The sequence below is a fragment of the Lissotriton vulgaris genome, chromosome 9 (assembly GCF_964263255.1).
Source record: "Lissotriton vulgaris chromosome 9, aLisVul1.2, whole genome shotgun sequence".
Taxonomy (NCBI): domain Eukaryota; kingdom Metazoa; phylum Chordata; class Amphibia; order Caudata; family Salamandridae; genus Lissotriton; species Lissotriton vulgaris.
This window is the reverse complement of record NC_141697.1, coordinates 1,225,098,203-1,225,125,073: the sequence shown is the minus strand read 5'-3', so window position 1 is coordinate 1,225,125,073 and position 26,871 is coordinate 1,225,098,203. Positions and strand designations below refer to the sequence as shown.

Genomic DNA, 26,871 nt, shown 5'->3' with positions numbered 1-26,871 from the left:
TGTTTCACCAGCCCAGTGGCAAACCCAGACACACTGAGAAAAGATGGGTTTAGTTGCTACCTGAAAGAAAACATGCAAGGTTGTGCTTTTTAAAAGTGAATACCTGAAATTTCCGGCTGCTTGTTTGTTCTGTGGCGGGTGCACCAGTGGGATTGTCTCTGGTCCGTATGCAGCTGAACTGAAATTTAAATTACATGTCTGTCTCTTTAAGAATGCGGTCTCTCTCTACATAACAACCGGCCCTGCGGTTAAAAGGTTAACGAGGAAGAAGGAAGTACAGAAAAATCACATAATCCACCTTTGTAACTCTATAGAGAAGGCACTTGTGGGGAAAAAAAATCAGTGTGTGAGCAGAGCTGCTGCTCTCAGCAGAAAACCTCAAAGCGCCCACCTGTGCTCACCTGCAGGCAGCGCGCCTCAGATGGCGCTGCACTAACTTCACTTGAGCTGGAGTTTCACTTCTCCCAGGTGAGTTCCAACCTGTGTTCTGCAGCAGTGATTTGCTTCTGTTTGTAAACTGCTTTTAAGTTGTTGTCGCCTCAGAAGGCGCTGCAGTAACTTCACTTGAGCTGGAGTTTTACTTCTCCCAGGTGAGTTCCAACCTGTGGTCTGCAGCAGTGATTTGCTTCTGTTTGTAAACTGCTTTTAAGTTGTTGTCGCCTCAGAAGGCGCTGCAGTAACTTCACTTGAGCTGGAGTTTTACTTCTCCCAGGTGAGTTCCAACCTGTGTTCTGCAGCAGTGATTTGCTTCTGTTTGTAAACTGCTTTTAAGTTGTTGTCGCCTCAGAAGGCGCTGCAGTAACTTCACTTGAGCTGGAGTTTCACTTCTCCCAGGTGAGTTCCAACCTGTGTTCTGCAGCAGTGATTTGCTTCTGTTTGTAAACTGCTTTTAAGTTGTTGTCGCCTCAGAAGGCGCTGCAGTAACTTCACTTGAGCTGGAGTTTTACTTCTCCCAGGTGAGTTCCAACCTGTGGTCTGCAGCAGTGATTTGCTTCTGTTTGTAAACTGCTTTTAAGTTGTTGTCGCCTCAGAAGGCGCTGCAGTAACTTCACTTGAGCTGGAGTTTCACTTCTCCCAGGTGAGTTCCAACCTGTGTTCTGCAGCAGTGATTTGCTTCTGTTTGTAAACTGCTTTTAAGTTGTTGTCGCCTCAGAAGGCGCTGCAGTAACTTCACTTGAGCTGGAGTTTTACTTCTCCCAGGTGAGTTCCAACCTGTGGTCTGCAGCAGTGATTTGCTTCTGTTTGTAAACTGCTTTTAAGTTGTTGTCGCCTCAGAAGGCGCTGCAGTAACTTCACTTGAGCTGGAGTTTCACTTCTCCCAGGTGAGTTCCAACCTGTGTTCTGCAGCAGTGATTTGCTTCTGTTTGTAAACTGCTTTTAAGTTGTTGTCGCCTCAGAAGGCGCTGCAGTAACTTCACTTGAGCTGGAGTTTCACTTCTCCCAGGTGAGTTCCAACCTGTGTTCTGCAGCAGTGATTTGCTTCTGTTTGTAAACTGCTTTTAAGTTGTTGTCGCCTCAGAAGGCGCTGCAGTAACTTCACTTGAGCTGGAGTTTTACTTCTCCCAGGTGAGTTCCAACCTGTGTTCTGCAGCAGTGATTTGCTTCTGTTTGTAAACTGCTTTTAAGTTGTTGTCGCCTCAGATGGCGCTGCACTAACTTCACTTGAGCTGGAGTTTTACTTTTGCACTTGTCTCAGGTGAGTTCTAACCTGTGCCCTGCAGAAGGGATTTGTGTCTGTTTGTAAAGTGCTGCTTACATGTATTGTTGTGTGATATTCTGTTATACTAATGTTATTTATGGTAATGTGTTACTTTATTTACATGAGCTTCATTTGCCTTAGTATCTGGTGACATCATTCATGTGTGGGTTCCAAGCTGCTCTGTTGTTATGGTTCAAGAATGTTAATATTCAATTGTCTAGGAGCAGTTGCTTGGATTGGTTGGTGGCACTGGATGGGTTCATCCTTATCTGCAATAAACATACTCATGATCTTCAACTTTCAACCTGCCGACCTTCTTGATTTCTTTTTGGAAGATTTCACATTGGCGTAGTCGGCAGCTGGTGAAAGGAAGAACCCAACAGCCTCACCAATTTCTGAGAAATTATTTGAAGGTACTGTTTCCTTTAAACTCAGAGTAACCTCTGATTAATTTTCATCTGTGTTTTTGCCAATTTATTTTAACCAAAGAATTAAATTTCGCTGCACTCTCGCCCTTTTTGTTTTTATTAAACTGGGCTGAGAGATTAATCGGTGCAGAATATATATATATACTCTTTTGGGACTTCGCTTTTCTACTTCACCTTTGCAGAGCTCTGACTGTTGAATATTATGGTTTAGCTGAACAGAGCTTTCTCTGCTGTCTTCAGACTTTGAAAAGGTTCTCTTTTATTTTGGTTAGAATTTGCCATAAAGTTTTAATTAATAATGTTTATTCATCAACCTTGCCATAACTCCTGTTGGAGTTAGATTAACTTAACCTCAACTGTGTTGGAGTTTGACATTGGCTAATTGGGTACCTTCGGTTATGCTGCGATTTAATTTGTGAACTGCTACACAGGAGGATTTGTTCGTCGAGTGAAGACCTCTACGATGTTATTCATTAATGTTTGCACGGGAGTATTCTGTTTTGCCAAGTGAAGATCGCGTTTGTGTTATATGCTGGTGCACACAATTATTATTTTTTTCTCTCACAAGTTTATATTTCTTCTCTGTGGTTGTGTTTTATTGACATTCTTTTGGTCATGCAGAATGTCACAGCCCCACCATTTGTTCTCATGTCCCCTGGTGAACCAACGATCAAATGGAAGAAATGGAGGAAAGTATTCGAGCGTTATGCCAGAGTGTGTGGTGTTAGTTTGTCAGCTGAACGTAGAACCTCTCTTCTGCTTCATTGTCTTGGGTCGGACGGTCAAGACGTCTTTGACCATCTTCCCCAACTTACTGATGAAGAGAGTTCTGGCTTGAATTAATTTGAATTTATTTAAAACAACTTGATAAGCATTACTTACCAAAAGTAAGTACAATATTGGAAAGGTATCAATTCGCTAAAAAGAAACAGGAGGATAATGAAACGTTGAAGGGTATGTTACTCAGTTGAGGAAGCTCGCTTCATCCTGCAAGTTTGGGAATCTGTATGATGAAAGAATTAGAGATCAATTCATGTTTGGGTGTAACATCGAGAAAGTAAGAGAAGAACTTTGGTTGAGGGATGAGCCTACCTTGGACGAGGTCTTACAAGTTGCTAAGAGGGTTGAATATTCTCTCAAGTGTGTTGATACCCTAATTAAGGATAAACAGGCCTCTGTTCAATCTGTCAAATCTGCTGAAAAGATTACGTCTAGCACTAATCCTCTTACTGTTTCTGGTTCTTCTAAATTTAGTTAAAAAAAGAAGTTTGTACAAGATGTTTCAGATGTGATAAGTTAGGTAATTTGGCCAGTGATAAAAAATGTCCTGCTTGGAATGTTATATGCACCAAGTGTAAAAGAAAGGGGCATCTTTCCGGAGTTTGCAAGACTAAGACTAGTTCCTCTAATGTAAAGTCAGTAGAGGCTGAGATTTTAGAGGAGGATTTTGTCTGCGGACAGATAGTTGTAAAAGTAGTGTCCCATGGTGAAACTAAATCCTGTCCTTTAGATTCAATTTTGGTTGATGGAGAGTCTACTAGAGTTCTATTCGACTCGGGTGCCAAGATCACCATCATCTCAAATTAATTTCTTTGAATCCAAACTGTCTTACAAAATTACCCTGCACAAACCCGACGTACTTCCTTTAGCGTATGGGGGTGAAATTATTCCTTTGAAAGGATATTCTAATGGGCTGTTTGAATATAAGGGGCGCTACAAGGCAGGGAAGATTTATGTTTCACTTAAAGGTGATAGCATAATTAGTTGGTTCCATCAGGGTGACTTAGGGGTCTTGTTAGATCCAGGTAGTGATTCTTCTATTAAACTCAAAGAACTTATACAGACAATTACGATATCCTCTGATAGTACGTTGGAGGCGAAATTAAAGAGAAGTTTCCTCATGTGTTCAAAAATGTGTTGGGTTGTCTCAAAGGATTTAAGCTTAAGATACCTTTGCGTCCAGGCTCACAACCATTTAATTGTAAAGCGAGGAATGTTCCATTAGCTGTGAGAGAAGAAATGAAAAGAGAATTGTGCAAATTGCAAGAGGGTGGCATCATTGAGGAAGTAACCTCAACAGATTGGGTTTCTCCGGTTGTAGCCGCCCGCAAATCGGACGGTTCACTTCGTCTGTGTGTGGATTTGAGACAGTTGAATAAGTGTGTTATTGTAGATAGATTCCCTTTACCAAACATTTCAGAGTTACTTACATTGTTGGATGGTGCTAAGGTATTTAGCACCATCGACTTGACCTCGGCCTACCATCAGGTCGAATTGGATGAGGTTTCCAGGGATCTTACTTCATTCATCACCCCGTTTGGTTCTTTTAGATTTGTACGTATGCCTTTTGGGCTTGTCTCAGCTGCAGCTGTTTTTCAACGCATGATGGAAAAGGTTTTGGAGGGTTGTAAAGGTTGCTGTGTGTATCAGGATGACATTTTGATTTTTGCAAAAGATCAAGTTGAGCATGAGAAGTTTCTTTTTGATGTCCTTGGGAAATTAGGTGAAGCCAATCTCACCATTAAGTCTGAAAAATGTACATTTGGCACATCCTCAATTCATTATCTTGGACATACAATTTCACATAGTGGTATCTCTCCAAAGTCCAGTCTTATTGATTCCATTACTCAAATGCCACCTCCTTCTTGTAAGGATGAGTTGGCCAAATTTTTTGGCATGGTAGAATACTACAATAAATTTGTTGAGGGTTTTGCGAGTTTAACAGCCAATATGAAGAGTTTGTTAAAGAAAGGCTGTGAATTTAAATGGACTCCTATGTGTGATGAGGAGTTTAATCTTATTAAGGATAGATTGAAATCTCCACCGGTTTTGACAAGTTTTGATTTGTGTAAGACTTCTGTTGTTACTACTGATGCGAGTCTTAAGGGTCTAGGTGCAGTTCTACAACAAGAGGGTGAAGAAGGGATGTCTACAGTCATGTTTGCATCGCGTGGTTTGAGGGATCCAGAGTCAAGATATTCTGTTATCGAACGTGAAGCTCTGGCGGTGTTTTGGGCTGTCAGAAAGTTTAAGAAATTTTGGTGGGGGACTAAAGGCCCGATGTAGGTGCCCTAATACCGGTCGGAAACGGCCGAATTCGGCCGTTTCCGACCGGTATTACGGTTTTCAGATGTAGGGCATGCATTTACAGAATCAGTATTTTACCGATTCTGTATTTACCGATTCGGTAAAATTACCGAATCGGTAAATACAGACTCGGTAAAATACTGATTCTGTAAATGCAGATGTATCTGGCACATGTCAGAGTGCCACAGGGCTTTAAGAATCGGTATTTTACCACCCAATCCAATTGGGGGGTAAAATACCGAATCCAGGTGTGCATGCACATCTGTGCATGCACATCTGTGCCATGTGACACACAGACATGCCCTTAGGGCATGTCTGTGTGCCACATGGCACACAAGCCTGTAATTGGGGTGCTAGAGGGTGTCAAAGTGACACCCCCTGCACCCTTGCAAGAATAGGTAATTACCGAATCGGTAAATACCGATTCGGTATTCCACATTGATTCCTATGGGCTTCAAGGCCCATAGGAATCAATGGGGGATACCGATTCGGTATTTACAGAATCAGTAAATACCGAATCTTACAGATTTGGTATTTACTGAATCAGAATTACCTACATTTCCCCCCCTCTAATTTACCACTTCTTAAATACCGAATCGGTATGATTCGGTATTTTAGAAGTGGTAAATTAGATTTACCTACATCGGGCCCTAGGTTTATAATGAAGACGGACCACAAGCCTTTGTGTGAGGTTTTTTCAAAAAAAGGGATTGATACGATCTCTAGTAGGATTACGAAATGGTTCATTGCTCTCCAAGAGTATGACTTTGAGATTAGATATATTCCTGGTGCTGATAATAGTGTGGCTGACACATTATCTAGATTGGTGAATGTTGGACACGAAGAAGTGAAGTTGGATGAATGGGATGATCCTGAAATGCATGTCTGTTTTGTTGATGTAGAAATTGTGAGTAGGGATAAATGGAGAGAGTTAGTATCCTCGGATACTGTTCTTGTAGAGGTCATTGCTCTGTTACGTAAAGGTTGGGAGAACAAAAATGGTTGTTCTGTTGAAGCTTCAAAGTTTTGGGGTGTGAGAAATGAATTGCTATTTTGTGATGGGTTTTTGTTGCGTGGTACCAAACTGGTTCCTCCGTCTGAGGTTAGGAGGAAGTTGATTGATTTTGCCCACGAATCACATTCTGGGATGTCTAAAACAAAGGAAAGATTGCGTACGAGTTATTGGTGGCCTGGAATGGATATTTCCATTGAGGGAGTGGTTAGAGAGTGTCTGGTGTGTACTCAGAGTGGTAAGTCTAAAGTAGTGAGAGTTCAGCCCATGGTAGTCGGGGATCTTCCTAAGAAGCCGTGGAGTGAGGTTGCCTTTGATATTGTTGGTCCTGTTCATCATAATGGTCAACAGACATTTATCATGGTTCTATTGGATTTATTTTCGAGATGGTTTGAGATTTGCTTTTCTTAGGGTATTGAGACTTCTCAAGTTATAAGGTTTTTAGATACGGTTATAGCTGGGGAAGGATTTCCAGATTCCATTCTCACGGACAATGGGTTTCAAGTAGTTTCACAACAGATGGAGTGTTATTTGAGGAATAGAGGTATACTTCATATAAAATGTGCATTGTATCACCCAGAAACAAACGGAATGATTGAGAGATTTAACAAAGTTTTAAAAGAAACTATTTCCTGGGCCAAGTCATCAGGTCTTAATTGGAAAGAAGAGGTGTTAAAGAAAGTGGAATTATATAGGTTGACCCAGCACTCTTCAACTGGGAAATCTCAGTTTTTTCTTTTCAAGGGGAGGATTCCCAGTACTCTTGTTGAACCTTCTTGGGTGAGGGATGTTGGTGAGTCTGTTTGCAATTCCTCTTCAAAAGAGCCTGATTGGCGTATTAAAGAAAAATATATGTGTCAAAAGAGAAAGGAACCTTTCGACATTAGGAAGGCTATGAAGAACACTGGGGTTGGAGTTGGTGATTTTGTGGTAATTAGACTTCCGGGTTCTAAGGTGAAATTCTCTAGTCCTATTAAAGTCATTAAAGTGTTTAACAATGCTGTCAGGACTCAGGATCATAGGGTCTGGAACCTTAACAGGGTCTCTGTTGTTCCAAAGCCTGTGATAAGCGATTCTGGTGCATCACATGTTCCTAAAAAGTGTAATGACTCTGTTTCAGATGCTATGCGTGCATCTTCTAGAGTTGTGAAAAGACCGGCATATTTGAAGGATTATGTTTCGTACATTTTGTTTTTTTGGGGTGAAAGATGTGTGATATTCTGTTATATTAATGTTATTTATGGTAATGTGTTACTTTATTTACATGAGCTTCATTTGCCTTAGTATCTGGTGACATCATTCATGTGTGGGTTCCAAGCCGCTCTGTTGTTATGGTTCAAGAATGTTAATATTCAATTGTCTAGGAGCAGTTGCTTGGATTGGTTGGTGGCACTGGATAGGTTCATCCTTATCTGCAATAAACATACTAATGATCTTCAACTTTCAACCTGCCTACCTTCTTGATTTCTATTTGGAGGACTTCACATTAAGTTGTTGTCTCCTCAGTACAGTATGAATGTCAAGGGCTTGAAAGGGAGCCTGAGCCGGGCACTGTCCCCGAGCCCAATGGGAGCGCAAGAGCCTAGTCCCTGGCAGTAAGTACTGCTGATTTAAAGCACCTGTTTGCATCACGAACTTGGGGGCATATTATCAAGCCTGATTTCGCCGCTTTATCTGCCGTTTTTGGCTGAAAAGTAGAGAATTAAACATCGCCCTATCATCAAGCACAGGCTAACGCGTATTTCCGTGTGACAGCCGCCGTTTTGAATACGCCTCGCATCTCTAATGAGATGCAAAGTAGGCTTTCCTCAACTAAATACATGTGAATAACTCCCATAATCAGCTTCTCCATATTTACAAGGAAGCCACGGACCTGCATTGCGACAATGGGAATCGCGCTAAACCCCCATTATCGCCTAATCTAACGTCTGCTGAAACCGGACTTAGCAGTATTCCCTATGGGAGGTGGATTGTATGTTTACATCTACACTCCCATATCAGCGAGCTGAACAGTTAACGCTGCTCGCATATCTATGTTTATCTGGCGATAAGGGGTTTTTCCGCCGCTATCACTGGATTATTTATCGCCCTTGAGTTATGCATTGATGATAACGCGTTAACTCGGCAATTTAATTTAGCGATAGCCAAATGTTAACGAAATCAGCGCTAGGGGCGCTGGCCGATAATTATCGCCACTCATTGTTGATATGCCCTCATGACATGTTTTAACAGTGAAACAGTACTCAAATCCCAGCATCACCGCTTGTGCCCCACGCATCTTGTGATCTTAAAGAAATCCCTCCATGTGCCCCACGTTGTAAATACGTGTAATGTAATTCTGTAAAACCAGTAATATAATATGTGAAAGACTGCCTACAATCCGATTTACTCCTCTCTCAGTCATGGTTTCAGTTCTCCAGTGTGCTCTTAAGGCGGCTCCTTCCTCCACACTGGTCTATGCCCAGCATCCCTTGTCTAAGAGCATCCTGCCACAGAGACATTAAAACCATCGTTGTAAAGCACTTCTTGGCGCTACGCCTGCTCTACGTCGAAAAAACACACAAACTGTTAATAATTTAGTTTTTGTAGAATCAAAAAGTTTCGGTTTTTCCCTCTTGACGACATAGAAAGTTGGCAGGCAGGCTGTTTGTGGGCACTGACTCCAACACACAAAAGTTGGGAGTTCCTCGACACTGGCTCACTAGTCGAGTCCACACCTCTTAGTACAAAGCCTTGGTCTGGATGTATTGTGTTGTATTGTGCTGCAACATATAAATAGCGCTTACTACCCCGATGTGGGGGACTGAAGTGCTTACCTACATGGGTAGCATACTGCACCGTGTAGAATGTGTGGTTGGAAGGATGTTGTCTTTGATTTGACCAAAGTGGAAAGTGGTTCCATGTCATGTCTGATGACCACAGAGGTGCGGTTATAATGTTATGAGACACAGCAGGTGCGGATATCGTGTTATAGGACGCAGCTGTGCAAGGACCACGAGGCGTGGAAATCGTGTTATGAGACACAGCTGTGTGAGGACCACGAGGCACGGTTATCGTGTGATGAGATGCAGCTGTGTGAGGACCACGAGGCGCGGATATCATGTTATGAGGCGCAGCTGTGTGAGGACCACGAGGCGCAGATATCTTGTTATGAGGCGCAGCACGTTGCAGGTTGGTGGATGATGAGGTGCGAGAGACACAGACGCACAGTTTAGGAATCTCTTGATGGTTTGGATAGTGAAGATATTTCTTCATATATGTCCCTAGTATACGCCAGGTGAACATTGCGTGATGCGTCAGTGAGATAACCTTCTCGAAGGTAAGCGAGGTATCTAATTCATGTAGTATCCTGTGTACTACCGTCCAGGACCCCATGCCGGCTGCCGCACCAGCGAATATACCTGTTTCAGTTAGTATATCAGTTTTTAAGTCGAACCTAGAGCAGCGCATGCGCTGCTTGCTAGGCTTGACTTTTAGTAAGGGGGTTTTCAAAGTGCTACCAGAGGCTGCCTCAAGCTTGCATTCACGATCGCATGCTCCCGCGCAGCCGCCATCTGTCTTTTCTCCATCATGGGTAATTAAGTGCATCGCGATGCACTTTTACTTTCGGCACCCACTTATTGCTAAATGCCCCTCTCCTGTAATATCAATTACCTAGTTAGACTTCAGAGACGATAAAGCATATCTACAACAAAACTAAAACATCTTTCCTTGTAAAGGTGCAGAACCACATAAATCATTTAGTAATACACCTTAATTTAATTAGACTTAGTCGTTTGTGACAAACACGAATGGGTGATTTACAAAACACCAACTGGTAGTTCCTTTCAACTCAGATTTATACCTTACGTCTAACAATGCATTTCCTTTCATCAAAGCCATATATTTCTTTGTTTTAGGGCTGTAGGTGTGTTCCTTGATGCATTCTGTCTCACTTCCGGTGCTCTGCATTCCAGCTCCACGTGGCTGGCAGCTCATAAAACCTGGGTATGTTGAAATTGCTGCTATAAAGCATTACTTGTATTGCTAGATCTCTCGGCAGCTTTCGACACGGTCGACCACAAGATCTTGGTCGACCGTGTCGGAATGATGGGCGTTCATCACACTGCGAAAGACTTGCTCTCCTTCCTGGCCGATAGAACGCAGGCGGTCACACTGGGGCCATACCAATCAGCCAAGCTGTCACTACCGTGTGGGGTTCCTCAAGGCTCATCCCTTAGTCCGACACTATTTAACATCTATGTGTCGGACCTTGCTTGTGTGATCAAAGCACACGGGATGAGCCTAACCTCATACGCTGATGACACGTAACTGGTGCTGGCCATTAAAGGTGACGAGCTGGAGTTGGCAGAACGCTTCCCAAAAGGAATGATGGCTATTGGAGAGTGGATGGCAGGTAACTGCCTGAAGCTCAATTCCGATAAAACGGAGGTGGTCATTTTTGGACCCCTCTCCCCGATTTGGTCTGCAACCTGGTGGCCGCCAGACTTCGGCACCCCTCCTAGCCCGACCCCTAAGGTTAGGAATTTGGGAGTAACCTTTGATGATCATCTCAATTTCATGGCACACGCGAACAAAGTAGCGGCCACAGCCCACTACAAACTCAGAATGATAAGGAAAATCATCCCTTTTCTGCCAGATGCTTGTGCCAAAACACTGGTCAGTTCCTTGGTTCTATCATCCTTAGACTATTGTAATGCACTTTTTCTAAACTCACAAGTCATGGTAACTAAAAAGCTGCAGACAATACAGAATGCAGCAGCAGGTCTGCTGTCTAGAATACCTAAGTTCGCACCCATTTCTGCCACTATAAGGACATACCACTGGTTGACGATCCAAAATAGGATCAAGTTTAAATCACTCTGCCTAGTCTATAAGGCACTTCACGACCAAGGACCACGCCCCCTCAAGGACCAGCTTATTCCCTATAAACCGATCAGACAGCTCCGATCCATAACTCTCAACCAATTAGTGGTTCCACGTTCTAGAACAGTCTCCTGGGGTGACCGCCGCTTCTCTGTTGCGGCCCCTAAGATATGGAATACCCTGCCACAACACATCAGAACCAGCCCCTAACTTTTGCAGTTTCGGAAGAGATTAAAAACCTGGCTGTTTAACCAGTAATACGGCCCAGCGATCTGCCTAAGTTTTTAATATCTGGGGAAAGACATCTGATTAGTTTAGCGCCGAGACGCCTACGGGTATTCGTTCGCGCTCAATAAATGTCAGAAATAAATAAATAAATAAATAAATAGTAAGCGAACCACTCGCACAAGATGTACTGGTACCAATTTAAAGCACTGTTTCAATCTCTTTGGGGCCACCTTACTTAGGATAAAAAAGGGAAAAAATAACTTTGATTCATTTGTTTGTCCACCATACTTCTAACAGCTGCAGCTCCTTCCAATGTCCTCATGCCCAGTCCCCAGAAAGCAGCCATTGCGTGCGTGCGCACAATTTAAATAAACAAACAAACTTTTGAATGTGGCCCGGAAAGAAAGCAGCCCTTGTGCATTTTTTTTGTTTTACAAAGTTTTACTTTTAATTGTTTATATTCCCACTGGTTAAAAAGACACGCTTACTCACTCATAAGTGCACCATTCAAGTTCAACTGCAAGTTATTTTCTGCCCCATCTCCCACAGGTATACAGTTAGCATTTTGCCTGGTCTCTCGTATCTCTGGTCCTTTCACGCCCCCTTTCCTCATTAGAAAATCACAGTCTGGTGACTTTCCAACATACCCTAGCTTTAAAGAATTCATCACCATGTCCTCCACCACGTCCACCACCACATCCACCACCACCAGCATGTCCACCACCACCACGTCCACCACCACCATGGCCACCACTACCATGTACACCACCACCATGTCCACCACCACCACGCCCACCACCACTTCCACCACCACGTCCACCACCACTTCTACCATCATGTCCATCACCACCACGTCCACCACCATGACCACCACCACCACCAGGTCCACCACTTCATCAACCACCACCGCCACATCCAACACCACGTCCACCACCACCACCATATCCACCACCACGTCCATCACCACGTCCACCACCACATCCACCACCACCACGTCCACCACCATCACCACGTCCACCACCACCACGTCCACCACCATGTCCACCACCACCACGGCTACCACCACCATGGCCACAACCACCGTATCCACCTCCACCATGTCCATCACCACCACGTCCACCACCACCATGTCCTCCACCATGTCCACCAACACTTCCGCCACCACCAACACGTCCACCACCACCACCACCAACTCGTCCACCACCATTACATCCACCACATCTACCACCACGACCATGTCCACCATGTCCACCACCATGTCCACCACCACGTCCACCACCATGTCCACTACCATGTCCACCACCATGTCCACCACCACCATGTCCACCTCCACATCCATGTCCACCACCACCACATCCACCACCACCATGTCCACCACCACCATGCCCACCACCACCACATCCACCATGTCCGCCACATCCACCACCACCACATCCACCACCACCACGTCCACCACCACCATGTCCACCACCACGTCCACCACCTCACCACATCCACCACCATCACGTCCACCACCACCACGTCCACCACCAACATGTCCACCACCACCACATACACCACCACAACCACGTTCACGTCCACGACCACGACCACCAAATCCACCACGTCCACCACCACTATGTCTACCACGTCCATCAATACAGCGTCCAAAACCACATCCACCACCACCACGACCACCACCACCACCACCACCAAATCCACCACCACGATCACAGCCACCACCACCACCATATCCACCACCACACGTCCACCACCACATCCACCATGTCCACCACCACATCCACCATGTCCACCACCACTATGTCTACCACGTCCACCACCACCGCTTCCACCACCACCACGTCCAACATGTTCACCAACACCACCATGTCCACCAACACCACCACGTCAACCACCACCACGTCCACCACCATGTCCACCACGTTCACCCCAATTCCACCACCTCACCACATCCACCACCACCACGTCCACCACCAACATGCCCACCACCACCACCACGTCCACCACCGCGTCCACATTCACCACCACCACCACATCCACCACATCCACCACCACTATGTCTACCACATCCACCACCACCGCATCCACCACCACCACATCCACCACATCCACCAACACTACCACGTCAACCACCACCACATCCACATCCACCACCACCACATCCACCACGTCCACCACCACCACATCCACCATCACCACTTACACTACCACCATGACGTCCACCACCACCTGTGACACGTAAAGTGTCACTGGAGGGCAGGGGTAATAGGAGTGTCAACGCCGGCTGTACATGGGACATTTAAGGATACATTGGGTGTGAGAAGACGGGAATAGGGGCTATAAGTATTACACCAGACCCAAGATACATTTTGAAGAGGCACAATGTCACAGGGGGTCCTATAAAAGCCCTCGCAGCATCTCTACCCCACAGTGGCATACCTACACAAGCCATCCACTCAAAACAAGCATTGGCATAGTCAATAGGTCTCGCCTTTGGGAGCTTATAAGTGTTTAGCCATGCAACACTTGATGTTGTTGCACCAAGGATATTGTGCTGGATAACTAAACACTTATAAGGTCCCAAAGGTGAGACCTATTGGCTATGCCAATGCTTGTTGTGCTTGGCTGTATGGCTTCCTTCAGAACCTCCCTGCTTCCTTGTGGAAGACCTGGGTTTGAAGTTCTAAGTCCTCAGGAGCCAGGTCGCCAGATTGAGTCTGGCTGCTCCAGTTGGCAGACCCATTTCTCCTGCACCTTTGGTGGTTTCATGAGGAAGGAAGCTTTATTATGGCCATACGAGATCTCCACTGGGTCTAAGAACCACGTCTGTCTTGCTTACTGAGTGCAATTCAGATCAGCATCCTGGGCAATTGTCTGCACTTGTTTATGGTTGTATGATGATGGGACAATGACTCCCTAAACCATGCATGCCTTAACAACGCATTGTTAAGAACGACCGCTTCTTTACCACACATGCCTTTTGCCACGGATGAAATATACAACGAATTTTGTTGTAAAGGCGCGATTGGCAAAGGTATATTAGTGATAAAGATCACACCCTAGCCCTCCCAGCCCTGAGCCCTAAAACCCAGGTCCCAGCCCTAAAAACTATACCAACCCATACCCTGAGCGGTAAAATCAGGCCCCCAGCCCAAAACAAATCTGATCCCCCACCCTGAGCCCTAAAACTGTCTCCAGCCCTAAAAACTACTCCGATCCCAGCCACCCACCTGAGGCCTGGTACCGACCTCCAGCCCTAAAACCTACACCGACCCCTCACCCTCCAGCCTCAGCCCGCCTTACCAAGCCACGTCCCAGTCCTTCCTGTCCTGATCCTTCCAGGTCCTCTTCTTCCCATCCACTCTGCATCTAGAGCGCTGACTGCCTTAACTGCGCATATGCATGGTTAAGACAAACATTGTTCCACTTAATTTGAAACGGCCCGCGTGATTAAGCCTGCGTTGTAAATGCTGTTTCCCCTTGTTTATCACCAGTAGTATCAGATGAACATTCAGAACCTTATAGAAGGCTGGACACTAACTGGACAACCCCAAAATGCAGATGCCCCGATCGTCCACTTGTGCGTCACCCAACATTTAGAGTGCGGCGAAAGGTTGTATTCCTGGTGGCAAAGGTCTCCTCACCCACCGAATTGCGCCTGCGGCTGCTGATGCATAAAGAGTGTAACTGGCGACCAGGAGAGACAGTGCTGCACCACAGAAGAAAGTGCAGCAGTCCACGAGACATAGAAGTGCGGGAGAGGAAGAGGGGAGGAGAGAGAACCAATTATGCATTCCAAGCAGGAAGCACATGTGACGTAGCATGGATACCATGGGCCCTAATACAAGCAAGCAGGATGGGGCCACCGACCCTGCCCCTGGTTTGTTGGGGGGTACACTGCTTGCTTTTATTGCTTTTATTTTACAGTGCATTATAGTAAATACAACAGTAAAAGGTTCTGTCCCAAGTTATATTGCTTTGTCCCCAGGGTAAGATACATCCTTATGTTGCAATTAATGGCTGGTCTGGGAACAGCCTTAGTAGCCAGAGAAAAGTATCTGTAGAATGTAAAGGAGAGGTGAACAACACCAAGGAATATTGTTGAATAGTGTGTCCTGTGTCTTTAATTATATATAAACAAATGTAGGAGCGTACAGTCAGAGAACGTCAACATGTTTCGCCCAAATCAGGTTACAATGGGCCTCTTTCAGGGTGTAGGTCTCTACACAGGTTAGCGGTGGAGAGAGACACCTAATGTGTCTCGTGGTAGTATTTTGAGGCCAAAGAGGTCTGTGTACTTGCTGGCTATCGCATCCATGGAAGTAATGTAGGAGAGCATAATCTCTAGGGCATCACAACTATGTATGTTGCAAAACAGACTGTGCCTCATACCGCAGACTTACAGGATGATATCAAACACTTTTACTACACAAATTAAAATCATTGCATTACCCACTGTATATGCCATATGGAAGAATGTGAAATAAAGCCAAAGAGAGCTTCTCGGGCGGTCACGTATCTTAAACAAAGGAAATATTTCATGATAGGAAAGTGTGAATTGACCAGTTTATCTTTTGATGAGTGAAATACATACAGAGTTAAGAACATTATAGGTATCTCCGAATACCACATACCATGTGCCCAGGAAAACACAAACTAGGACATGGGGAGGGCGTAAGAGGTAGCGTAAGTGACATCTCGAACCCTTTGAACTATGGTGACCTCACACGATTGTCCCTTTGTCCCTATTTTCCCCATTTGTCACCCTGAAAAATACAAGCCAGGGTGTGGGTTCCCCACAAACCCCTAATTGGCGTCCGTGTGGCCACTCAGGCCAACTCACTGAGGAAAAACTAGAAGTGAAAGATGGAATGTTCGAACCCCTCTCACTGGTTATTACGCCAGACAACATTCCATTCCATTTAGTCTTACCTGGGTGTGCCAATTATGGAATACCATGCTGGTAAAATACCTCAAGAGGTTGAGCGCTCTCTGCTGAGCTGTGGGTGTTATTTGTAGGTTATGATTCCTGCTGAGATCAACTCGCCCTCCAGAGGTCAGTAAAATGAGTACCTTTTTTGATTGGATAGTTATAGCTGTGTGCAAAAATGTTTCTTAAAAATCGCCCTTGTGCTTGTGCTACAGAAATAAAATATTGTTGTTATTTATAATTATCACTGGTGGAGAGAGAATGGGAAACAACCATTACAACGCAGTCATTACAACACACTACCTTTACAACGCAACTGCTACAATGCGACTGCATTTATATCGCAAGCCATTACAGCACAGACATTCCAACGCATGTCACTACAATGGATGATATTACAACACATACCATTACAACGCATGCCATTACAACGCATACCATTACAACGCATGCCATTACAATGCATTTTAAGGTAAGTAATGGAGATTTTATTAGTTTTAGGGTGGATATGGGTTTTGGGGTACATGGGAATAGTAATTTTTACCCCTATACTATCCAACACTTACCCTACTGTTGCACTTACTGTAGTGGGTATAGTAATTTTTACCCTTATACTATCCAACACTTGCCCTACTGTTACCCTAAAAGTATTATGCATTGTAATGGTATGCGTTGTAAAGGTAATTTAAAAAAATGCGTTGTAATGGCATGCGTTGTAAAATCATGCAATGTAATGGTAGTTGCGATGTAAAAACCGCGTTGTAAAAGCATCTGTTGTGATTGTTTGCGTTGTAATGTCATATATTCGGGAGAACACGATTAGAGACCCTTTCCCTCCGTTCCGTGCAGTCGGGACTCTGGCACTGCACTGCCAGCTGATTCACACGTTGTTCATGGATTGGCATACTGCTCTATTAGCAGTGCAACTGGAATTATACGGTTCTGCTGTGTTTTCCACTTAATTGGGCATTCGCCGCACTTATAACATATTCAGGGACACGAACTATGCAATTGCATGGCTAGCACGTTGTTCACAGTATTATGGATTTACTGCATTTGACAAATAATCATCTTTTGCATAATCTACAGATTTTTATTTTTTTTGTTTCTAGCTCAAACGGCTCAAAAGTTACAAAAAACACAGTGACACGTGTTGCAGTGCACTGGAAGGCTCTTTGTAAATATTGACTGGCCACCTTTCTGGTGCTCATTTTTATATTTGGTACTGGTACTAATGAGGTGCAACCTATGCCCAGTCAGTGGTAACTGGAAAATCGAGGAAATAATGAGGTAATGCTATCACAATATGTGGCGCATTATGCCATGTAATTTACCTTTTCTTGCTGCATAATTTAGTTAAACCTGCTGCATAATTTCGCTCTCTCCTGTCACATAATTTCAGCTGCCCTGAACATAATACATCATATTCTTTGCAGAATTTAAAGATTTAAAAAAAGAAAAACTGTTGTTTTCAGGTCAAACGGATCAAAAGTTACTCAAAACACTACCACACGTGTTGCGCACAGTAACATACCTTTTGTAGCGCAGAGACAGTTTATCTTTCAGTTGCAAAAACGGTATTTATGTGTTAAACTGATATTAACAGGTGAAACATTTGTCCATACAATGTTAAAATGTGAGAAAATGACAAAATAGTTAAGAACATACTGATTGAAATCGGCTGCATTGTGCCTCATAATTTGTCTTTTCTTGGTGCATAATTTAGTCAACGCTGCTGCATAATTTGGTCCTCCCTGCCACATAATTCTAGTGGTACTGTCTATAAGGAACGCGCCTGCCTCCTTAACCAGCCCACCAATATCTTAGGCAATTCTTTTCTCTTACTACATTCACCTGTTTAGAACCAGTACCCCTCATTAGAAGAGTAAATCTTTGTATCACGCTAAGAGCATGGATTTTCAGTGCAATGTATGGAAGGTTTATGTACCACTTGAAGTAGAAAATAAATCAAATAATTCTCAGCAATGAGAATAAGTCTTATGCTCACAGATGCTGTTTTCGCCTAGGTTAGGTGTGCAAACAGCTCTCCTGTGTCAGTTCCTGGGGGGTTCCTTGCCCATACACCCGTGAAACTATACAGAAACCCGATGCTTTGCAAGGAATGACAGCAGGGCTGGCAAACAACAGAAAGCAGAACCGGATTAGGGCTGGGAGGAGCGAGAGGGCCTGAACTGGAATAAAGCAATAAATGCATCTGCTCAAGACAAGTGAAAAAGCAGAACTCGTTTCTGTGCAAAGGGATCAGTTGAATGGGAACATGAACTCGTTTTTGTGTGTTTTTTTTCTATTTTGCATTCACTAAAGCAGTTTACTTGTTTGTGGACCCGATTGGTGCATGCATTCTGTTCTAGTGCTGAATGACCATGTCTGCTCTGCAGCGTCACGGTGTGTGCACACTTCTCTTATGCAGCGGCTGCTGATGCACAGTCTGTGTTCATCTAACCATAGCACAAGGAACACCTGCGTGCTCATATTGTCTATGGGCAGATTTACAAGGAACTGACGCATCTGCATAGATGTGTCAGTTTCCTTGCGTCACCTTCAAATGTCCTTGCGCCACCATGGATGCGCTGTATTTACAATACAGTGCACCATGGCGCAAGTAATTACAGATGCATCAGAAATTCTGACACATCTGTTGGAGGAAAAGTGACGCATTGTTGGAGTTTGTCACAAAAGTGACGCAACTCCAGCAGTGCGCCAGAAAGCATAGGTAGGTCCCTGGTAAAATGCCCTGCGTTAATCCTTACTCCTGGTCTGAACAGGCGTAGGGATTTTGACGCAGTGAATGCGTAGAGTGACGCAGGGAAATCTTGTAAATTTCACTGTACCAGTTCTACCTTGCTTTTTGCATGAGAACGCCTACCCTGCACAGGTATAATGTGGCGCAGGGCATTACAAGGTGATGCATCTCCCTAGATGTGTCGCGTTGTAAATGGGCCCCAACTTTAATGACGCCGCTACGTCACAAAAGTGACACAACGGCGGCGCAAAAGTCACGCAAGGGGCTTGTAAATCTGCCCCTCAGTTCCGAATGCTTGGTGAGAATATCTTCCAGGCTTGGATGTTCTGGTCAGGCAGACGCCAACACCAGTGATTTCTGTGGGGCGCCATTTCAATTGAAAAAGCAGGAAACTCCACCAAAGAACTTTTGAAATCTTTAAATAATTTCATGAAACCCTGCGCTTATTTTGCTACTTCTGAGGCCTCCCAGGAGTTCTGTGAGAAGCCAATTTATTGGAAGATGAAATTGAAATCATCTATAAACAGCTTCCAGCTACCTGGGACAGCTCTCAGCATCATTTTGATCTTAATCACCTCCATCCCTGAGTAATTTCTCGCTTTCCTCTGAGGGTCAGGTCTTAGATTTGCTAGCTCATGCGAAGTCTGGTTCACCTCTGGACCCATGCCCCCCTAGAATAACAGCTTAGCAACTAGTCTGTCTCCTGTAGTCACCTACTTATATAATCTTTCTCTGACTTCAGCTACAGTCCCCAAAGAATGGAAGCATGCATTGGTGTCTCCATTGCTAAAGAAACCCTCTGCAAACCCTAAAGATGCCATCAACTACTGACCAATCTCACCATTACCTTTCCTGGCCAAATTTCTAGAAAGGTTTATTAACCTGGTGACCACAGCACGAATTCCACCGCGGTGCGGGTGAGTTTTTGAGTGGGCGTGTTTCAGATGGTCCCCGGCCGTCCTCCGCACATCCCCACTGTGACGTCGGATGGCCGGGGCTGTTCGACGCACCGAACGGGTTAACAAACAGCTTACTGCCTTTCTCGAAAAAAATCCAATTTTTCATTTTTCACAATCCGGATTTAGAGAGCTTCATAGTACAAAGAGCGCTTTGTTGGCCTGTGGTCGAAAATATCAGGCTCTCTCTGGACACAGGTACCTCTATTATGTTGGTCCCATTGGATTTGTCTGCAGCATTTAACTCAGTCTCCCATGCCATCTTCATTTGCAGGCTTCACGAGGCTGGGTTACATGGCGTTGCCCTGCGTTGGCTCTGCAGCTTTCTTACCAATCGAACAGAAATGGTCTGCCTGGACCCTTTCAAGTCTCGTAGTATGTACTTGCAGAGGGGAGTACCGTAGGACTTGTGTCGAAGTCTAACCCATTTTAATATCTATATGGCACCTCTTGCCCGTGATGTGGAGATAGTGTTGTATGCTGACGACACCCAACTTCTAATTTCCTGAGGATCAGAGCCAGACAAAGTGGAAAGCAAGTTTGCTACTTGTATGAGAGAAGTCGCTGCATGGATGTCTCGTAACTATCTTCAACTGAACAGCGACAAGACCGAGATCGTGCTTTTTGGGAAAGCATCAGGGCTCTGGTGTGCCGACTGGTGGCCGCCTGAATTGGGCCCAGCTCCTTCTCCGGAACAGTCTGTGAAAAATCTCGAACTGAAGCTAGATCGGTCTATGTCCATGAAGGACCAAGTAAACACCTCCTGTGGCTTTTGCTTTGCCTCTATGAAGCTTCTTAAAAAGGCTCTTCCTTGGCTCCCTAACTGTGCCAGAAAAACTTTGGTTCAAGCTCTTATAATCAGTCACGTGGACTACAGGAATGCTCTGTTAAAGTCAGTAAATGACTGTTGACAAAGTTGCAGGTGGAACAGAACACCGCTGCTAGACTAGTTTGGAATCTTCCCTCCCGTTCCCCCTCTTCCCCTATTCTTCGGGATCTCCATTGGTTGCCTATCAGAAAATGGGTCATTTTTAAACTCTGCTGTCTGACACATAAGGCACTTCACATATCCCACCCCATCTATTTGTCCATGCGTTTAATTCCTTTTCATCCCGTGAGATGCCTTAGATACTCAGATAAGGCTCTTTTGACTGTCCCCCATATTCAGACCTCAGATCAAGGGGTAGATCTTTTTCCTGCAATGCCCCCTATCATTAGAATAAACTCCCCACTAATCTTCGGTTATGCTCAGACACTATCGCTTTTAAGAAGGCTTTGAAGACCTGGCTGTTTTAGGTAGTTCGTCCTGCTCAGTTATGCTGCGCCGAGATACTCCTTGGGAAGTGGTTTGTGCACTATATTAAATGTGTATATTATTATTATTATTATTATTATTATTATTATTATTATTAATATATTATTACCACATTCCATGCTACCCTAATGGACTACAGTCCACTCCCTTTTAATTCAGGCTAAGTATGGAAGTGGTCCAGCACCTCAAATCTGGGGAGCTTCTAGGTCACATTTATGAAACTTATGACTTGTCCAAGACAAGTACAATCGGCAATCTCCAGTGATGACGAGCGATTGCCACAGTTCATTGGAATTGATGTGGTTAACATAAAGACTGGGACCTACTTCCTCTCGGATGTTATGTTTATGTTACATTTATGTTTATGTAATGTTATGTTATATGGACTTGTAGAGTGCACTAATCGCCCTCGAGGCTATCAGGCGTTAGAGCTAGTGAGTGGGCAAATAATCCCTGCAGAGTTTTTCGAAGAGCCCGGGCTCAGCTTCTTGTGGAACTCAAGAAGTGCGGAGGAGGCCCTGATGGGCTGGGGAGGTGGTTCCGTATTCTGGATGTGATGTAGAAGAAGGAGCAACCTCTAGTTTTGTTTTTGTGAATGTAAGGGGTGTATGTGAGTGAGAGTGCCGTAGCGCATAGATGTCTGTTTGGTTGGTGAATGTGTATGAGGTTGTTATGGTATGTTGGTCCAATGTTGAGTTCGGCTTTATATGGGTGTGTGATTAGTTTTATTGGCTTATCAGTTTATCAACAAAGGATACTGTTGTACTTCTCCAGGGTCATACCCAAACGTTTTGCCTTCACCCTCCCGTTTTCTGGACACGGTTTAGTTGGCTTTTAGGACTCTGTGAACTTTACCACTGCCAACCAGTGCTAAAGTGCTTGTGCTCTCTTCTTTAAAAATTGGCTTGAACCCAATTGGCCTATTTAATTTACTTATAAGTCCCTAGTAAAGTGGTACCACCTGTACCCAGGACCTGTAAATTAAATGGTACGAGTGGTCCAATAGCACTTTCTGTGCCACCCACTTAAGCAGCCCTCTAAACATTAGGCCTCCCATTGCAGCCTGTGTGTGCAGTTTCAAACTGCCATTTCTACTTGGCAAGCAGAGTCAGCTCCTCCATAATGGCAGAGGGGCGTCAAAGTCAGTGACAAAAAAATAAAATGATACTATAACAACATCGTTTTAGTTTTCTGTGACTGGTTTAGGCATGCGTGTAGGCCGAGGCAGGGCCAGGAGCAGTGGTGAGCATTTGGAAGTTCGTATGTAAGTTTGGCCGGTCGTCTTAGGCCAGCGAAACAGACATGCGCACTTCTATTTCTCCAACCCTGCTGTGTTCCCAGCCTGTTTGGAGAAAAGCCACCGACTCCCAGGGACTGTGAGCGGTAGACCAGGCTGCTCAGACCAATACTGGCACTGCTCTCATAGTGAAAGCAGCGTCTGGATTGGGTAGGGAGCCTGCTATCCTAGAGACTTCTGGGAGACAACTGAGGCAGGAGTCGGAGGCAGCAAAAGGAAAGGTAGTTTTTAATTTTAATTTAATTTCAAGCCGCACAGCCATGTAAACAACAGTCACAAGAAACAATCCAATACTCATCCAAGTAATTCTTTCCATCCATTTTCACTCAAATAATCTTCCATGTTTTAAAACTCACACAGAGGCAACATGATTCCAAACTTTCAATGCTCGCGGAATACCCATCCAGGTTTTTTTCAACAGCACGTTAAATCACATTTCATCTCGGGTAACCGTGAAAATATTCACCCAATTCATTTTGAACAAGGAGCACTTCATCAGGGTAACTGAAAGTGCTGCAAATACGTGACTTGATCCTCCAGTAACTTAACGCCGTGGCTGGCAGCGAGACCACTTATTCTAAAATGAATGCAACCAGTGCTTTAAATGGGCCGGTACTCACCGGTACTGAGTACCGGCACTTCCGATTTTTTTTGCCGTCAGTACCGGCACTTCTCTCTAGCCAGGGAGAGTACTGGTACCCTGATCCTCGGCACGGCAGGCCCAGGTGTTAGGTTTCTGCTCCAGTGCAGGGCAGATTCCGTTCTGTTTCCGAGCAGCTTGTACTTAATTAGCCGTAAAGTATCCTTTTCTAGAGTAGCTGGTGAAGATTCCAGAAGCACGCATTTGAATGTTCCCAAACTGCAGGGGGGTGAGAGGGCTTGGGTCATGCTGTGATTAACAGGACAGGGTCTCTAGACAGACCCTGCACTGTCAATCAGATGCGCAGCGACCATTCAGGTGAAAGTGTCATCATGACTTTCATTTTGTATTATGATTTAATCTGTGTTTTTTGACATAACCACATTTCTCATGTGTTTTAATATGTGCTGCAACTGGTACAGAAGTCTCTATATATGATGATATTTTGCCCTTAGCCCCGCCCCTAGCCCCGCCTACTTGCCACACCGCTATTTTAATGAGTACCTGCACTTCTTTTTCCCCATTTAAAGCACTGACCAGCTTAAAACCTTGCACAACTTTATTGGTTGCATTCAGTGCTTTAAATGGGGAAAAAGAAGTGCAGGTACTCATTAAAATAGCGGTGTGGCAAGTAGGCGGGGCTAGGGGCGGGGCTAAGGGCAAAATATCATCATATATAGAGACTTCTGTACCAGTTGCAGCACATATTAAAACACATGAGAAATGTGGTTATGTCAAAAAACACAGATTAAATCATAATACAAAATGAAAGTCATGATGACACTTTCACCTGAATGGTCGCTGCGCATCTGATTGACAGTGCAGGGTCTGTCTAGAGACCCTGTCCTGTTAATCACAGCATGACCCAAGCCCTCTCACCCCCCTGCAGTTTGGGAACATTCAAATGCGTGCTTCTGGAATCTTCACCAGCTACTCTAGAAAAGGATACTTTACGGCTAATTAAGTACAAGCTGCTCGGAAACAGAACGGAATCTGCCCTGCACTGGAGCAGAAACCTAACACCTGAGCCTGCCGTGCCGAGGATCAGGGTACCAGTACTCTCCCTGGCTAGAGAGAAGTGCCGGTACTGACGGCAAAAAAATCGGAAGTGCCGGTACTCAGTACCGGTGAGTACCGGCCCATTTAAAGCACTGAAGCTGGTCATTCCAAGTGCCCATGACCAGCTTAAACAAGTGCTCAACTTTGTTAGAACCCGAGATGAAATGTGATTTACCGTGCTTTTAATCAATGGCTAATTTTTCCTGGGCACGAGGAAAAATGAACCCACTTAGATCGATAATCAGCCAACACAATAATGAACTTATTACCTTGGGTTGGGACAAACCAGGCTCAGCACCAACACAATCATTTGCTAACCTTTCCTGATAACAATGAAGTAAGTCTACAGGAATAAGCTGAGAATTATGTGCAACTAAGACCTTATCAGAAGTTTGTCAAATTTGGCATGTACCAATATGTAACTCTATATCTTTGTCCATTCCTGGCCGCCAATATTGCTCCAGGAATCTCTTCTTAGTCGCTGTCATACCTTCACAACCTATTTTTATTAACCTGTTTTGCAACATCACATGTGGTATCACCTTATCACCTCGAACAATAAGATCCCCCTCCTTCCTTAACTTAGCTGGGACCTTAAGAAAAGCTTTCGATTTACGTGACAAACACCGCTCTTTGGCCATATTTTCACCACAAACCTTCGTACTTCGGATTGGACCCTGGTCTTCTAAGAGGACAACCTTTCCACTCATTCTTTGTAGCAGCCATATTATCATTCCCAATCACATCAACTATGCCTACCCGGCATTCACCTTCTCCTTCATGTTTTCCATTCTCGCTGCCTTTGTTTACAAGAAATCTAGATACCTAGGCTGCCACCGCATTGTCCATACCAGATGCATCCAATATTTAAAAATTAAGGGGCATATTTACGAGGGCCATATCTCTGTTTTTTTGGCTTTTAAAGCCAAAAAAGCAGAGATAAATATATTGCCCTATTGACAGGAGGGTGCTAACATGCATTAGCGCATATTAGCATCCTCTTTTCCGATGCCTCCCTTTGCATCTCTAATGAGATGCAAAGTGGGCGTCACTGGGCAGTACAACCTTGTAAATATCGCTAATGTGCACATCGCAATATAATTTCAAGGTGGCCCACGCATTTTAGCATATGTTAGTTTTGGGCGAAAAACGCTGTTTTCGCCTAAAACTAACGTCTGCTTGAATCATGACTAACCCATAGGTAACATCGCTGGTAAACCAGTTCCGTGGAAACGGCGATTACCCCACTGGAATTTATATTGCCATTGCGCTAGGCATTGTAAATACAGCGCAAGCATGGCGATATATTCCAGTGATAGACAGTGATAAATATCAAAGCGCTAAGTTTGCTTTGCGATATTTATCGCCGTCTGTCGTAAATATGCTCCTAAATTCTTGGAATCATGATAACATTCTCACTAAGTGTGGAGATGCTCTGCCCATACCTTTCTCATCTAGGAGGTATTGTAGAGAATATCACCTGTTACCGCGCATGCCAAAAAACATAGAGTGGCTTACCAACGCATTCAATACCACAACTGTGTCGTTACCACGGGTTCAAGTACAACACAAGTCATTACAACGACTTGATTTAGGGAAGCTCTGGACTTTGGAATAGTTTAAATTACTATTCCAACTCCAGTCGGTCCATCAGTAGAGAAGGTGTTGGACTTAAAAACAAACACCAGTCCAACACCGAATTCTGTAAAGCAAGTCGTTGTAATGACTTGAGTTTTAATGGAACTCGTGGTAACGTCACAGTTGTGGTACTGCCTGCCTTGTAAATGCACCATGTTGTAATGCCTGCGTTGTAATAAATGGTTCCCATTGTAGAGGTTTGTGGTCAGAATAAAATGTATTTATTCCCCAAGCAAAGGTTCTAAAGTGCTCTGTGGCCCATAGACAAGCCAGTGCCTCACATTCAATGGCGCTGTAGTGCGTCTGAGCACTACGAAGACACCTCGAAGCACAATTTACAAGAAGCTCCTTTCAGCCTCTCTCTGGCTCTGTCTGCACCAGTGCCAATCGAGCTGTCACCAACAGTGATCACACAATTCTACTTCCCGGTATGGTTTCAACTGAGGCGCTTCGCCAATCAGTTACTTAATACTATCAACTGCTTGATTCTCACTCTCACCCCATTGAAAGGTCACTCCCTTACGCAATACGTTGTTACGGGTTTCAGTAATCACAGCATATCTTTACACAACGCTTGAATAGTAATCCCACGACTCTAGGAAAGATCCTACTTGATCAACTATGCTGGGCCAATGGGCATTAGTGAGGACCATAGACAAGCCACTTTGTGCTTCACGCCTTCCGTAGTCAACTGATGACCTAAATATTCAACTTGTCCAGTGAAAAATATGCATATGTTTCATTTCACAGCCATACCGTGTTCCCTGAATGCATCAAACACTTCGTAATTAATTCTGTCTTGTTTTCTCCTTAGACGATGGATGTACCAGGATGTTGCCCTAAAATGAGAAAACTCCATTTATCCTGTTGAATAAATCGAGCATTCATTTCTGGAACATGGATGAAACTGATGCTAATCCAAAAGGCATCCTGTGATAACGGTACGTTTCAA

The 26,871-nt window shown here is 44.4% G+C and overlaps 1 protein-coding gene across 1 annotated transcript in view; it reads left to right on the top strand.

The window, feature by feature from the left end:
• The first annotated feature begins 321 nt into the window (after positions 1–321).
• LOC147693104 (phosphatidylinositol 4,5-bisphosphate 3-kinase catalytic subunit gamma isoform-like) overlaps positions 322–26,871 on the top strand; it is a 97,565-nt gene continuing 71,015 nt past the window's right edge. Inside the window, exons 1-2 of the mRNA XM_086939356.1 lie at positions 322–468; positions 26,734–26,860. The gene's annotated coding sequence lies outside the window, so the exon portion shown is untranslated. The remainder of the gene's footprint in view (positions 469–26,733; positions 26,861–26,871) is intronic.